The sequence below is a fragment of the Sitodiplosis mosellana genome, unplaced genomic scaffold (genome assembly GCF_009176505.1).
Source record: "Sitodiplosis mosellana isolate CC-2019 unplaced genomic scaffold, AAFC_SMos_1.0 Smas_scaffold_21, whole genome shotgun sequence".
NCBI classification, from domain to species: Eukaryota; Metazoa; Arthropoda; class Insecta; order Diptera; family Cecidomyiidae; genus Sitodiplosis; species Sitodiplosis mosellana.
Genome location: NW_022595263.1, coordinates 1074572 through 1087110, shown reverse-complemented (window position 1 = coordinate 1087110; position 12539 = coordinate 1074572). Strand labels below are relative to the sequence as shown.

Below are 12539 nucleotides of genomic sequence, written 5' to 3'. Positions count from 1 at the left end.
TTATCCACATTTCCGACTGAATACTTTGTCTTCGATTTTAATCTTCGAAACATCGTCATCAAATCCCATGAAAAATCACTATATTTAAGTGAATCAATAAGATTCTCCGCTACGTTCAAAGAATTTATTTAAATAAAATCAACGTCTTCGAGCCACCGAATGAAGCTATCGGACAGGATTTTGTGTATTGGTATATGTAAATGTGAATGTAGTGGTGCGGTACGCTTGTAGCATCATAACGAGTTTGGCTGAGATGACAGACATGCGTATTGGTGATGGGAACGCCTTTTTCTTAATGGCTGATTCTATCGATTTGTTTTTGCTAAGCGCAGATTGGTCGATGAGCTATAAACAATTATGGCTTCTCTTGGAATTGCAGTTCGAAGCGCTCGTCTGTGATTGTGAGTGTGAATTGGAAAACTGAGACTTATAAGGATTTAGATTGCTGAATTTAACGAAATCATTTGCATCAACACATTGAAACATGCAATCCGCGTTGGTGTTGGTAATTTTCTAGCAACGATGCTTAAACTTCGCCAATCCTTCAATAAGCGTCCGATGTGTTAGTGAGCCTGTTCCTGGCCACATATTCTCCTCTCTCTTTCCATATTTGCTTCGCACGATGTTTTATCGCCTCTTTCGTTACAACACACAGATTCCTCCCGTTGTGATATAGAATAGGAAAGCTCTGACTGGTGCCATTCGGTCGAAGTTGATGAAAGCTTTGAACTTCGCTCGTTTTAAAAGAGATGGCGCTGCATGTTTAACACGATTCAGACGACTTGATTCTTGTTTTTCATCACTACGCACACTTTTTTCAAGGCGACGGCCTTTTCATTTCTTTCATCATATAGTCAAAATTCGCCCATTTCATTTCATTTCATTTCGTTTATATAAATAATTTTGCATGAATGCAAACCGTTCATGAACTCACAACCTCTCATCATAAATCTATGCGTATTAATAGCAATTGCTTAAAAATAACAAAATAAGCAATCAGTTTCTAATTTCATTTTTCTTTCACACGAAATATTGTTGCTATTCCACAAAATTGTGTTGTTTTCGAAAAAATGGATGTAATAAAATTGTGATGGCATTTAAAAAAAAAAAAAAAATGAAATCTCCGTGGGGAAAATGGTAAAGATGGCATCTTCTTCTCTAAAAAAAGATAGTTTGAGATAAAAAGAACTTATTATTGGCGAAGAAAAATATACTTAAAACAAATGAAAAACGCTGATCAGAGATATCCGAAAATTCCACATCTATAAAAACGAGCAAAATTTGTACGATTCAACAGCAAAAAAAAACCTTGTTATTTGGTTCGATGATCGTATTGCTTTCATTCTTATTAAGTAATTTATGTACGAAGATGAGATCATTTAATGACGATTTCGGATGAGAAAAAAAATCAGAGCGAATAGTATAATTGAATGAGCCGGTTCATGTGCTTCGGATGCATTGACATGAACCTAATCGATGGTCAATTTTTTGTATTTATCCAGCATCGTCCATTTGCGTTTTGTCGGAGAGAAAATTGCTTTTATTGGAATTAGCTTTGGTTGGTAAGAGAAATTCTACCGTATCGGCATCGACGTTTTGTTATTCGTTCGGTTACACAACATTCCACTTTATCAACTGAGATTTTGTTCAATTTTTCTGATTAAGCTCGCCGAGAGGTACGAAGGTCTCTGCTGATTGCAAAAATTGCCTGTTTTCACTTATTCGAGGCAAGTTTCTCGTTCAGTTTTTCCATAGGCCGCTTAATTACACTAAAAGTTGCAATATAGTTTACCGAAACCAAAGAGCAAAGATTAAGTTTACACCTAGAAAGGAAAAAAAAGCGCATCAAACTTGTTCGCATACCAACTAATCTCATCGAACGGAAAAAAAATGTGTGATGATTCAAAGTTCCAATTGATCCGCTTTGAAATTCAAGCCGAGACGCACACATCATTACATTACATTTAAATAAAAATATGTTTGGCTGTCACGTAAATGCATTTAGTCCTTTTTTTCTCTCTTCGCATTAAATTGGTTTTCTCGTCAAACACATCACATGCATAAGTGCCATGGGTTGAAAATTTACGCATGGCTTATCCCCCCATTTTCGATTGCAAAAATACGCTCGAACGTTGAACGATACATGAATTGCCGTCGAAAATGCCATTTTAGACAAGTATATGGTTTTACCTTTCGCATTCAAACGTGACACACGTAACCATCGTCATCAGTCGTCACATGTTTTTCTCTCTATTTATACAAATTTTACCATTTGATTCGAACAGCAAATCCATGGCGTATGTACGAGCCCGGCACACATGAGATTTGAATTTATGCCGAAGGCAGGATTATTTACCCGCACAATCGAATAGAAAATGAATACGATACACATATTTTTTTTAGAAACGAAATGAGAAAACAAACCAATAATTTATGCATTGAAATCAAATATCTGAGCGGATCATTTCCAAATGGATGTGGAACAAGTCACAAGTTTTTTTTGCCGTAGAAAAAAATGCGATTCGATTATCATTTTTATCAAAGATTCCACGCACATTCAACAGAAAAAGAAGACGGAATATTTGCACATCTCAAAATCAAACTAGACACAATTTTTTCAAACAAAATTTGGTTCTGTGTGCTATAAAACTATGAGAAACACGATTGAACACAATAGGTTTATTGTGCAGAAAGTAATTTTAAATAACGTCAACGTAGCTTTTATATCGATAAATCGCGTAAATTTTTCTGTAGACTCTTTTGTCATTTAAACATATGTCGTTTCACTACTTTTTGCTAGAATACAACTGAAATTGACTTTGTTGGAACAAAAATAAAATTGAATGTGTAAAAAATGTTGCATTTTCACATTCATTTATTATTACATCGGATACATTTCTGTCTAATGGTGATCGAAGTTTATGTAATCACAATTTAATTAAGTAACTTGAACAAACAAATTGCATTTCACCGCCCATAATCGACAGGATCAAACATGCGAACACTTCCGATGGCATTACGAATAAAGGCCATCATCAAAATTACATGAAATCGACATTGCAAATAGGAATGGATGGAAGGGAAAATGCAATTTATTTTTGGACACAAAAAAAAGAAGAGCAAGCAGAGAGCAATTTACGGTATTGCGATTATAGATGAATCGTGTGCACATTTTCATGTGGGTGAAATGAGTTGTTGGAAGCAAAAGAACTACTTAAATAAAATGGAATCAACTTGTATTTCTATTTGACGTGTGTATGCTTTTGCGTCAAACCATCTGCCAATGGCTTGTAGTATGGAAGATACGGCAAAAAATGTGTGACTGAAAAGTTTCTCTGATGAGAAATAGTGTTCCCAAAAGTCCAATTTTTGCACGAAAATTTATGTGTGTATTGGCTTTACTCCATTTGGTTGGCCATGCGAAGTGAGCACCATGACGGTGATGACGACGATGACACCTAACCAATGGCAAATCGAATGGATTGTTCGCCAAAAAATATATATGGTGCACGAATTCAATTTCTCAATGGCACGCTTTGCGTGTACCATTTCACTCTTCTCGTGAAAATAAAAATAATTTCCCAAAGCAAACGAGAGAAAAAACACACACAAATTATATTGAATATTTCAATGAATTTGGTCTTGTTCCTTCCTGAATGTTGAACAAATCCGGTAATTGAAATTGACGCCTCCCGTGCGTTTTATGAATACTTAAATTCTTTTTTTTACAACTCTGAAATTCTTGAATAAAACAATTCCAAAACATTGTTATTATTCACTGAATGGTAACCAAATCGAAAGTGTTATCACGTATGTAATAAACAAACTAAGAATCAGCGATCAGAAGAAAAAAAAAGAAAGTCGTGGGATTGATTGATCGACAAGCAATTGAACGCTGAATCGTCGATACAAAATACGCATTTGGGGAGCAAAAGCACATTCTGTCGAGCGGAGAAGAAACAAAAAATAAACAGAATATAACTTTAATTAATATGCGACCAGTAATTTTGCTGTTTGGAATTTTGTGCTTGGCTTTCGAATGACGTCGCACTAAGTACAGCGAGGCAACAGAAAGTCACTTTTTAAAGCAACGCTGTCTTTAGGCCTGTATCACTGTCACAGAGAGGATGCGAGACCGAGAGTTAGAGAGAGAGAAAGTAAAAGAAAATGTAAATTAAAGGATAGAGATAACGTCTAAACGAACCGAGCGTAAAATTTATGACGGTGCCAAAAAGAGCAAAAGCGAAAAGAAAGCAAAAGGCACCGAGCAAATACAATTGCCATTTTATGACTGCTAGAGAGTGATGTAGAAGATCGTAAAAAATATTGCCTTGCAAACGCAATTGTACCGAGAAGAATTTTGCGTCGTTGTGCAATCAAGGAAGAGTTAAATAGCGCACTTACTCGACGTAAATAAACAAATAAAAAGATGAAAGAAAGAATAGACAAAGTCAACTAGACAAATGGAGACACACAGAATGCTAAGAACGACGGGCGAAAGGAGTATTGAGATTTTTGTCACCATTCACTGTGACGCTGTGCTTTCAAACAAAAATGTTCACTTGTTTCAATTGTAAAAATCTTTTTCCTTTCGCTTCAAGCGAAAACTATGGTCTACTTTTGGTTCCTTTTTCCTCGCATTTCTATGAATATTTCAGGTAAGAAGCGAACTCTTCTGCATTTCTAGTTCCCAAAGTAAACAACTTCAAAAGGGTTTAGCCAATTTCTTGACTCTTTTGTTTGTTGAGCTTCCTGCTGCGATTGATTGTTGTAATGTTACGTATTTTTGTATTTTTTTTCACACCTTTTCCATGCGTTTGGTATTGATCCAACAACAAAACTTGATCGAACAGCACGGAAGCTAGTTCCAAAACTAAAAAACACGTATACATTTCAGTTTATGCATGAAACGACAAATGGTTTGAATTGCTTCGATAGTGTCATTTAAACTACCAACGACGATAGAACCAACCAAAAAAGTACTCGACATAACAAACAATTTTGGTTGTAGGGAGCAGCTATAATCAAATCAATATGCAAGCCAGCTATAATTTTAATTTCATAAATGGCTGTTCACGCTCGCTTTTGTCAACATTTATTATTATTGAATAGCTTCTAGCGATACGCAATGCGAATAAAACAAAGCAGACATGCTCCATTTTGGAAAATAAACATAAATCAACTTCAGGTTCAAGAGTAATAAAATTATCCATTTCAACAACAGGCTAAAAGTTTTTGAATTAATGTGGCTTTACGACGAAGTAAATACGACAGACACTGTGCGGCCTACATGTTTGCGGCCTATGTAGTTTCATTTCGCTGAAATAGCCAGAAAACCACACATTGGACATCTAACAAACATTATATAATTTAACTCAGTCTAACTGCTGAAATTAGATTCAAAACAGATGAATTTCATTGTCAAGAAGACGCATGGCGTTTTGTTAAAAACAATTCCGTAGATAGATATGGGTTTCATGATTTCCATCCAAATACCCTATCCGTAGCCGTCTGACAGTGATGAAAGCCATGCTTTTTTAAATTTTGCCACAAACCAGCTAAATACCACTCTTGTTCAATTTTCAAATGAAATTTGATAAAGAAGTCTCTCAAGTGCTTGAAATATTGCCTTCATTTTTGACACATTTAATTGATTTAAAATTTTATGATCATATTTCTGCGGCTCATGTTTGGAAGGAGAAGATTACAGTGAGGCGTAGTTCGATATGAAATTCTTGGTATCATCGATTGGCAACGACCCGACTCAATTCTCATCGTTCGAGTAATAGTTTTACATGAAAGAAAAAGACACCAGCAACAACACCAAAATCCGTTTCAAGTATCAGCTTGACTCGATTGGTCAACAACCAAATGCAAAGTCGTAAAAAATGGAATTGAGTGGCAAGTTAAACATTGTTACAAAAAAAACATAATGGAAATGCTGCCAGCGAATCAAAAATTTCGTGCATAAACTTTTCGAATAATTTTGTATTTTCTTTTCTGGTTTAATCGATTCTTTCTCTCGTTTCAAATATTCCGTTTTCTTTTCTGAGCGTACAGTAAATTCTTTCTTCTCTGTATATACTCAGAAGCGCGCGTGAGAGAGAATTCTGTACGTGCTGTTGATATTTTTAACATAAGTGCACATAAATTTTAAGTTTACGATTTACATTAGGACGATATAAAGCCTTCGGCAAACCAATATAAACAAACCAGCCCGCAAGATGCGGGTAAAATACGACAGAGCGAGAGAAATATATCGCTTGTCTTTCTTCAAGTTTTGAGAGGAACATTCTTATTACAGAATAATTAACATTATTTTTCTTTTATGCTTTCTTTCTACACAATTTCAGATGGTTGCCACGTTTGATAAGCAAGGTAAAGGTTGAAATCGGTCATTCAGCGAAATGGAACCTGTGCAGAGGAGAAAGAAATAGCACCAGAAAAACGAAGGTAAGATGATATTATTTTGAACAAAAAGAGAGAGCAGTGTAATCGATGTCTCAATGTTTTGGAATGCCTCGCCGCCGCTTCAAAAAAAAATTCACTGGAAAAAGTTGTACTTGTTTGTTCGCTTTCAAATGAACCGTAATCATGTACCGGAGAGGAATGAATGATAGAAACATTTTCCCAAACGTAATATCATGTTATGTAAAGTGTACGCGAAACACCATGAAATGAATGGGCTGTGTGTCAGACAGATACTTAGCATCGTTGGAATTGTGCTTTCCGTGTTGTTTTTGTTGTTGCGGTTATTGTTCGTTTCACCGGAAAAACATCCCAGACAAATGGCTCTAAAGAATCTTATTGCGAATTATTTATACATTTTCTAATATTTCGACACGTGAGAAGACTCCGAGTGCCATAAAATTGAAAAAGAGAAAATGCCCTAACACGTGTAAATGCAAAAATAGTTTCGACTCTCGTCTATTCAAACTCTCGTTTTTTTGTTTGTTTCTTATTACAATTTAATCGAACGAAACGAACAGAACAGAACAAAACAGAGCAAAGCAAATCGACGCGAGAGAGTGTACGGAGTGTAGAGTAAAGCGGGAGTGGACGTATGTATTGGTGCTTGTTGCCCGTTTAACAAATGGCTGCCGCTCTGCTATGGAAGCGAGCGCAGATAAAATACTCCGTCGAACGGAGGCATGGTTGTAAAAGTATGGTTGCCAAATGCCAGTCACCATAGCAACCATTGAAACGTATTCGTTCGTCTCGGGCCTTCTCTCATCCAATTTCTCTATTCTCGGTGCTTGTTCTATTCATCTCAAAAATCATTGTACAAATATTTTCAACATTCGACGCATTACTTCAATGTGTGTTAGGCTCAAAACAAAGAGAAGAAAGTAATCTCTTCGTTTTATTCATTTTTTTAAAGGTCTGTGTAGCGCTCTTTTTGTTGCTGTTGCTGCTATAGTTGTTTATAAGCGCATTACTTGTTCGGTCTATCTTTTTTTTCTCTTTAAGAGATAAAATTACAAACCATTCTAGAGCCGAAAAATTGTGTGTCTCGAACCGAATCTGGGCTTAGTATCGATGGATGTATATAAAAAAATGGAAATGTGTAGGAAATACAAAAGGGATCATGAATACCATATTCTCGTTGCGAACGCAAACCGATGGAATTTTTCGAATTTATTGATTTTTTTCTGTGTTCGTCACTCTCTCACGCCATTCGCATTTCATCGCCTCAGACAGAGTCATGCAGATGCTCACTTGTTTCACTTGCTAAAATGTGCAATAAAAAAAACTTTTTAAATAAATTGTTGTTTTCCCTTTTGGATTTTTCTGTTTTCGATGTTCGTTCGTTGGTTGCCAGCAAGACCACTGTTTGTTCTTTAACATAAAAATGCTGCTATTTTTGCTAATTTCTTTCCCACTTGCTTTTTCGCAAATTGCGATTTTCCCTACTCTGTGTTTTTCTTTCGTGCTCTCCGTTGGCACTGATGCTATTGCCACGCCCAAATCAGCTTGTTTGTTATACTGGTTTGTTTCGCGTAATTTAAACTAAAACACAAAAGCCATCGAACGATTTCAAACCTACATATTTTATTCTCTTATTTTCTCTTGTCTCATTTCGAAAGCGCGCGATAAGCTCTTAACCAATAAATTTCCTTGGGATTACGTTATATTTTGCTGTCACGAAGCCACATTTCTGTGTTTTCTCATCTTACGACACATATACACGCTTTACATTCCATAAGCGGCATTTCCATTTCGATTTTTAAGTGCCGAAAGCCAACAGAAAAATTTTCAATTCAGTTTACGACTTCGATTAGGCAATATTTTCGGCACTGCACCAACTGATATCAGTTGGAAATCGCACTCAATTCAATGATTTACAGCAATCGATACTTAATATGGCCCTGTTGTTGACGCAGTTCATTTTTTGCATCGTTAAAATCCATTATCCACAAATACATGTACTCCGAGAATTTCGAACCGATAAATTTCTAGATTACGACAGAGGAATAAAACTAACTGTTTTTTTCAGAATTCTTTTTAGCTAAAAATCCGTTCGACAAGAATGAAGCAATTAGAAACTATCGATAAAAAACTACATTTTAAGGTAGCAAACTCATTTAATTCATGGGTTTAAGTAGTTTTTAATTGGTAATTCATTGAATTTCAGAATAAAAACCACCTTGACCATCATTTTAAAACAAAGTCATAATATTGTAAATACAATTCAAAAGCAAACTGCTTCTACCAGCCGTACGAAGCGTTGATTGACAAGGTGCATCACATTTATGTCACTTCAACGCATGCTGTTGTTTACCATTGTCGGTACATGAATAATTACCCATCCTTCTCAGCTGTTTCTTTGCGACAGCCGAATTTGATGAGCGTTCATTCACATGGAAATAATGTTGTTCTGCCGAAAGACGAGCACAATTTTCGTAAACGCAATGAAACCACATGAGACTAATGATAACAAAACAAAATATGTATGTACATAACTCACTTGCGATATGATAAATTTAATCGCACGTCGTCTATATGCGATTTTTTGTTTGCAGTACCGAACAAATCGAGTGCAAAGAAATTGAACCGAAGATTAACCTATATCTCTCTCGGCATTTTTTTCCGTTTTTATTTTTCAATTATCATATGACATTTAATTTGTGTACTTTGCGTTTTATTTGATCTTACTACGGATTCCATGTGGCAATAAAAAATAAAAGTGATTTGTCAGTTAAAATTCCTAGAAATTACTCACTTTAGAAATACCTACATTTGTTTTTTTTTAATTATTATTCTGCGTTTTTTATTATCATACAGCGTTTCTTCGCCAGAGGTGGTTTATTTGATATAAATATTTGGTTGCATATTTACAATATTTGATGCATATGATTCGTTGTTATGAATGGACTGTACCTGTAACCTAGAAACATTTCCCGAACGATTTTCGAAGGAAATACACGAATCTTCGGAAGAAAGACAAAAAACAACACAAAGAGAGCCGCCATAAATGCTGTCAAAACGCAAATAAATTGCACGTCAAAATGACTCAATGTGCACTAAAGTCACACGAATCATAAAATCAGACAGAGTAGTGCAGACACCATTAAGAAAATGTTTATTGGGTTATTCAGCATTTTTCGCTTGCTATTTGGTATGCAAGTTACGTTGTTAACACGACTCTTTGATAGACTGCATATAGAGATTTTTCTGTGCGATATATTAAAATGCGATATAACCGAACATTAAGGCAATAGTTTAAATTCAGATTGGTGATTCTTTTTCCTCTCTCTCCATCGAATGAATTAAACATCTTAAAAATGCTCCAAGCACCTCAGCAGACGTGATTTTGTTTTTATTATCTCTCTCATTATGGATTTTTGTTTTCATTTTATGCAAATCAAATCTCATTTTACGCTTAATTATTTCTATTCATGTTGTTTTCAAGTGAAATTTTATGCAATATGAACTTTTTTCCCTTTGGTCCTGTAAACAATAACCAGGCGTCCGCATCACCCGTCATCCGTGATACGAATATACGTTGTTGTTCAGTCTTTTCATACGAACCGAGTACAAAGTACAGTGCAGCTTTTCGGCAGTACGTTGAACTGCGATGCATGTGCATTTGGTTATAGCCATGTATGGTTCCACAATAGGTCTTCAACAAATGGAGAAGCCAAAGCTTTTTTTCTAGTTTCATCCAAATTTACCATTGTTATTCTTATAAGAGCATGAAAAGACCTTTTTATAACGAGATTTTCCCATTTCTTCAACTTTTCGCGAAAAGAACCTTCAAAAACCCCACATTCTTCTCATCTTATTTATTGAATATTTATTTTTAAGTTTAATTTATTACTATTAGATCTTGAAATAAAAAATACTTTGTTCTAAAAGTTTGCATAAAACTTTTGTATGAATTTATTTATTGATTTTGCTAAACTTCTTTATTTTATTTGTTTTTGTTTTTGTTTGCATTTCGAAAAAAGAGTTATGAGCCTTGAGAATGATATTATTAAGATAATATAAGCCTTTGGTCTGCTGGTGATTAATGAGTCTGCTGCGAGTGATGATCATCTGAAGCTGGTGTCAACTCGTGTTACGTATACTGAAGGTATACCGGATAGATAGCACTCAGGATACATTCAGTATACGTTTACGAAGTGCCACAATATCATCGAATGGAAACTCCCAAATGGAATCTGTAAAAATAAATGCGTGAATATGGAAATCGGACGAGTAGATCGACTAGTCTGGTTCTTTCGCCTGTATTTTGTGATTTTTCTCATTTGAATGCATGTTTTTTTCCTCTTTAGAAATGCCTGCAACGATAAAAAAAAGTAGGAACTTATAGCGACCAAATAACAAGGAATCATCTGCTTATCTGTAAATCAAAAGGGAAAAGACAATCCGAAAGAAGAAATAACCGTCAGTGCCGTATGTGTACACATGAAATTCATTTGAGATATTTATCAAAATTTCATTTATTTTCCTCTGGTGGCGTATGATTTTAAAGAAAATGAAATCAAGTGCATATTTGATACGTGCAAATGGTACATACAATTACAATACAGCAGAGGGAAAACCAACCACACAACCATCGCATTGAAACGAATTGGTGGCGATGCATGTATGCAAAGAAAATCTCACTGAACTTCGTACATGAGGCGCATTTATATGTATAATAAATAGAATGTGAATTGGATGGCTGTCTCGTATCATTTTGAGTCTATTACCTCTGACAATGGCCGGGGATACCTTTGCCACAGCGCTCAAGAGAATAAAATTTAAATCTTATTCTGAACGGGTGTCGTATATGTTTGAAATTTGCAACTGCACACGTATGAACAAATGAATTTATATGAGGAAATTTTGCAGCGTCCCGAAAGTGAAATATTGAATGTTTCCACAGTGAAACATGGGATATACGAGTCTCTTTGGAATCATAAAGAGTGCAGTGTTATTTGCATCGGTTAAGTAAATATTGAGTTTGACCAAACAGAAAAGGGTAGTAATGAGTGTCGATTAGTTTTCTAATCTAATGTATGTTCATTGGCATTAAATAAGATGTATTTATATACGAAGTTTTCAGACAGCGTCATTTCCATTTAAATACATAAATGGCCGAGCCCTTTGTTTTAACTAATATTCCGTTTCATTCCGGTCGACACATCGATTCAAGTGTTTCATATCAATTTTATGCAAAAGAAAGTGTTGAGCACGAGCATTGAACAAGTTAAAATCTGATTTGAAAGTTCGCTGAATCCAAAAACTATGCGACTGAACCGAGAGAAAGACACTGCAAAATAAAAGAAGCGAAAATGTGTTTGCACAAAAGAAAAGAAAAGTAATATCCTTTGGTGGATTGTGCCACAGAACGTTGTTCTCTCTCTCTCTTCTTCTCTCTCGTTCGTTATGCCGAAGGAAAATGGCCTCTCCGCCTTCCAACCGAAACACGATTTCTATTATCGTTTAATGTTTATATACATGATTTCGGTGCGTTGGCCATGGTAAGCGTTCAAAATTCGAAATTTTATGCCTTTATATTGCGATATTTCGGTTGGTTCAATGTATTCTGTCTGCATATCGATTTTCAATTTTTGTCATTGTGTGTACTGATGTTATTATATTTCACAGACATTTATGACCCCCCAGTATAATATATCCTGTACATAATACTGACGATATTAAGCGGCTGAGCGCAATTTTTGGGCTTGTGCCGATGCGTTGTTTGTCTGTAATAAATGTACGGTATTTTGCGGTGGTTTTTCTCATATCTCGCATCGATAGTACATTGAGCACCGCGCACAACCATACAGACATACACAAACACAATACAGAGCGAACGAGTGGCTGACTGTATGTATTTGGTTAGCAAAACCTCGAAAAATTTAGGGTGCACAAAACGATAATTTGATGTGAATTATTATGATACAAACGAACCAATAGTTACAGCGAAATTAACGCTTCGCAAAATTTGATGTGGATAATGTTAATGTTTATTCGATTGAGACAGACAAGCTTGGAAATGAATAGGCGAAATTAAAAGGACAAATGGGAATTAAAGCCGTTTGATT

At 35.4% G+C, this 12539-nt stretch overlaps 1 long non-coding RNA gene across 1 annotated transcript in view; it reads left to right on the top strand.

Annotated features, from left to right (window-relative positions):
- The window catches only part of LOC129568600 (uncharacterized), a 55916-nt gene extending 49459 nt beyond the window's left edge, over positions 1-6457 (top strand). Inside the window, exon 3 of the long non-coding RNA XR_008687969.1 lies at positions 6354-6457. This is a non-coding gene — a long non-coding RNA (uncharacterized LOC129568600). The remainder of the gene's footprint in view (positions 1-6353) is intronic.
- Positions 6458-12539: the final 6082 nt, after the last annotated feature.